We start from the raw sequence: 4,913 nt of genomic DNA on the forward strand, positions 1-4,913 counted from the left end.
CCCTCAAAGGAAAGCTTGGGGCCACCTTTCTCAGRAAAGGGTTATGCTTAGTTTGAAACCTGTACCTATTGTTTCTCAGGGTATGTGGCAACCTCTAAAAGTGAGGGCAGTGTGCCTTGCCCCTTTGGGGCCTTGGGGCAGGGGGAGCTGGCTGGRAAGTGAAATTGTGTTGGTGTGGACTGGGATAGCTCAGCACAATCCCTGCACCCCCAGCTCCAGGGAAAAATAAATCCTTTCAAGTCACCATCCTGTTAGAGGGTAGCCTGTGAGGAATATGGATATAAGGAAAATATTTTCCAGCTCAAAGGGTAAAATAATTTTTTAAAAGAGTAAGAAGCTATTTAAAATTAATCTGTCTTATCTATTTAGAATGTATCTCTTTATAAGCATTTTCTTTGCAGTATTTAGTATTTGCTTGTTTAATATTTAGAATTTATCTRTTAGTATCTATTATCTCCTAGAACTCACCTATTTAGAATTATCTATAGAATCTCTCTATTTTGAATTTATTTATTTATAGAATTAGTATCCAGATACTTTCTTACCATACTTAAATGAGATAACTTTATAAAAATAGATGATAATTCTCAAGTGTCATTAACAGCCAGATGTAACTGGGCTTAGCTAACGAGGGGCTCTCCAGAACTCAGGCTGTTTCTACTCTAATGAAACAGGCAGGTGCTATTCTCAGAGCTGGCAGCTGACTGCTCCTAGGAAGGGAAGTTGCTGGCAGCCAAGGTTGGCAGTTGGTGACAGAATTGTCAGAGGCTCAGTGGAAAAGGAACATGGGTGCATACCCAGAAAAATCCAGGTATTTAAGAATATCTTTTTTCTGTGTGATTTTTGTGTCTTAATTTGATAGCAATACTTTCTGCTGTGTAACTCCATCTGTTCCAAGTGTAACAGCCACTTCACTTAAATCAGAATCTGCAATTGTTGAATTTGAATTTTATGGGGTTTTTTGTGTGAAAAAATATTCTCATTTTCCTTTAAGCTTGAAAAGGACATATTTAGCTAGTACAGGGTGCAAGATTTTAGCTCAGTTCAGCGCTATCAGTGTGTGTTTGACAGCAAGAGGACATTTGAGCTGGCTGCAACRCCCGCTAAGAGGAGGATTCGTTTTCAGCTAAATAAAGGTCCCACATACTTGACCTTGGACATGTACTACAGACAGAACAGATATTGTGAGTAGAGGAAGAAAAGAGTAACAAAGTAACTTAATTCTTATTTCGTTCTTTAAATTTTAGATAATACTCTTTTGGCTATGGGAAAATGGTCTGGGAAATGTGTATCTTTCCAAACTAAATAATAAATACATTTTTAGGGTTGCAAAATGTTTCTGGTTAGAAATTGGATTTAGAAAGACATACTATTCACAGCATCTCTTTCTAAAAACTGGAAGGGGAATCTTGATCACAATTATAAGAATTAGACTGGCTGGAGAAGGACAGTTTAATCTGTACTTGTTGAGTTAATTTTGTTTGCAGTTAATTTTGTGTTTTTGGAGAGGTGACTGATAATATAAATTCTTATTTCTAGCCAACAGTCTAGWGACAAAAACATGGGCTTTTGATAGAGTGGAGGAGGATATTTAAAAATGCATCTTGTGTTTTCCCTTAGAAACCACATAAGCAAGAGTTACGGTTGGCAGTGGGATGTAAGATGATGGACACTGATAATCTGTACAGCACTATGCAGGCTTTTAAAATCTGACCTTCTGGCTCAGGTTAAATGCATTACTAACTATTTTTTCTAGAAAGCTGTATAAATGGCATTTCAAAAAGTAAATTATTTGCCATGGAGACACGCAYTGTACAGCAAACAGGTTCTATCAAGTAACTGCAATGAGGCTTAATTGCCTTTAAGTCCTAGCAAAGGTTTACTGCTCTAACAGATCCTTAACACAGAATCTGAGACTAACAGGATTTAATGATAGAAGAGTGTGCTGGACATCTTCATTTACCTGCCTCTTTGTGGAAGGGCATAAATACTTTTCTTTAAGTGATTGTCATTATAGACTGAACATTTGGTGATACAACATTTATGATCCACCTGCTTGGAAGTGAGGTTGGAAAACCTTCCTTACATAATGCTTGAAAAATGGTGGTTTGATCCGAAATTTTCAGTTTTAGAKGTCCATGTAGCTGTAAAACCATCGTGTTATGTTCTGGTATGTGTGGGCTCTAAGAAGGCGAATACTAATTTCAGKAATTCAGATTAAGGTGTAGTTGGAAATCTGTTGTGGTAACTGCTTTTAAAGATGTTCCTAGTCCTTTTCTGTATTGCTCTGCATGTGCTCTTCTATGTGGTTTTGTTTGTTTATTAGTTGGTTTGGTTTTTTTTTAAACTGTCGGTTGAACAAGATCTTCATCAGACTGAAGGAGTGGTGGCTTGTTCACCTGTTGAATGAGCTGAGGAAAAATTCGGAGAGAGGATCAGTGAGTGTATGTGTACCCTGAGGCAAGTTTGATGAAAACAGGGGCACTCTTCCCTTCTCAGAAACACTGCACAGAGAGACCAGAATTGCCTCCCTCCTTTTCRCCGTGGCTGGGATGGTCAGGGAAGTCTATTACACTTTCGTCAGAATGCCAGTGTTGCTGACACATCTTGTGCTGTGGAGCTGTGACCGTCAGCTACACTTCACATACTCTGAATTTTAGCTGTTATCTGTATTCCAAAGATAAACTGCCTGTAAACGGAAAACTTTGTCCCAGTAAACTTTGGGAGTAATGCYTGGTAATTAGCCTCTTGCAGCTAGAGTCTGGTTGGGTAAGCAGTGCATCCAAATACCTTGATGTTTTTCAGAAGCCCTTTGCCTTTTGGACTTTTATTTGGCAGCTGKGACAAAAAATCCAGCATGACTCCAATGTTTAAAAAAGATCTAAACCCAAGAATCACTCACCTTACTCCCTGCCCTCCCAAAACCTTAACATTAGCCCAGCTAGTCTAAGTTCTGCAGGTGCCTAAAACCCCAAATGTAGACTATTAAAGAAACTGTGTCTGCTGAGCTCCCCTAGAAATTCTGCAGCATTCCCTAAGATCCTTGCCATGCCTGGGTGGTGCAGCCCAAGCTGCTGGGTGGGCAGCTCACACTGATGCCCATGGGGAGTCATGTAGGATAGCCCTGCTCATCCTGCCCTCGGCTGAAGCCACCATGCTGGCACAAGATAGGCTGTAGGAAGGCTCTTCCCTCCTTCCCAGTTTTGCCATGACTATCTTGTCCTCCTCCCTGCCCCAGGAAAAGAGGGGAGATGGGGAGAGAGGCCACAGGGACTGGGCCAAACATCACAGCCAGTCTCTGTGCCCTCTGACTTAGCAGCTGTCACTGCTGCCTTCAGGCTTTCCCCATCTTCTGGCTTTGGCTCACAGGCTCTTAGCAGCTGCTGCTTCCATCTCCTCCTGTCCCTGGCACTGCCAAGGTGCTTTCAGCTCTTCCAGTTTGCTGCTGCTGCCTGAGCCATGCCTCTGGAATGGAAGGCAGCCAAGGCACTATCCTCAAGATCCTTGCTTTGACTGTCCTACTGGTTTTCTGCTCAAAAGGAGGGCTTCAAGGCTCCCAGTTCTGGCCTCCTGACTGCCCCTGTGTCAGGACTAGGGAATTACATGACTGTAGGTTGTGTACAAGTAGGACATCATCTCTMACTCTGCCTGTTCAGATGCAGGCTGGAATTTCTGAAACGTCTCTGTGCTCAGCAGTTCCTTGATGGCACAGTGTGTGCCGTATGATTTGTGAAAGGATGTTCACACTCCTCATATTGTGCACTGAGCCTCTGCCCTGCATTCAAAGTACAGGGGTGATTTAATTTCATTTTACTGCAGAGGATGCAGWGATGAAGGATGGAAACTACCCTCTCTCTTCCCTTCTTGGAAAAGTTCCAGCAAGGGTGGTAACAGATGTAAAGGTGCTGATCTGGAAAAACCGTGTCTGRTGATACCAAGTCAGAATTTCGATAACAGACCACAGGCTGTGGGAAAGAGGCCATTTCTTGAGGTGTGTATTAATTGTGGTGGAAGAGAATGCTTTCCCATATTTTCATTACAATTCCTTAGGGAATGGAAGAYGGCACAGTATCTACTGTGTGTAAGAGAAYGCAAAGGGGAACAATGATAATACTGCACATTAGGGGAGTTGTATGATTGCCTCTGTTTTATTAATGAATAGATTTAGTACAGCTGAGACCTCATAGGACCTGGGTCACAACATCGTCTCGAACTATCCTGCAACATGTCCAAGCAAGCTTCTGGAGCTGTGGCTGTATTAAGCAGTATCACTCTGTACACAATGCTGAGAGGTGCTGTAATGGGCTCAATACAGGGGAAATACTTTCTGTGGAGATTTTTTATGGAGGGTGGTGAAACTGGCACAGGTTSCCCAGAGAGGTGGTGGATGTCCCAGCCCTGGAAACATCCAAGGTCAGGTTGGACAGGGCTGTGAGTGGCCTGGTCTAGTTGAGGATGTCCCTGCTCATTGCAGGCAGGCTGTGGACTATTAGCTTTAAATATGCATGAAAGTATCTGTTGTTACAAAGATGAGAAATTTATCTCAGACATACTAACTTAAAACATTCTTCCCATTGGACGATAAAGAAACAGGATACAGAGGATAAAGAAACAATAAGGATACAGAATGTTTTGCAAKGAGACAAAAATATGAAGAAGAAACATTTTGCCTGAATTGGGTAAATAAAAGCCTTTTTACTGAAGAAAATATATGCATGAAAAACTTTTGTGAAAGGATGCAGCATATGGGTAAGATCCTTCAATGTACAACTGAGACTGAAATGTCTTTGAAAAGGCAAAACAAATGCACACTCTGCTTACAGAGCATTTACACCTTCAATTTTACAAARTAGCCACATTTTCCAAAATGCTCCTCTGAATGCCTGATTAAAAAAAGACAGTGAACCACCATA

The sequence above is a fragment of the Malurus melanocephalus genome, unplaced genomic scaffold, assembly GCF_030028575.1.
Source record: "Malurus melanocephalus ecotype Western Australia unplaced genomic scaffold, MMel_1.1 scaffold_83, whole genome shotgun sequence".
NCBI lineage: Eukaryota > Metazoa > Chordata > Aves > Passeriformes > Maluridae > Malurus > Malurus melanocephalus.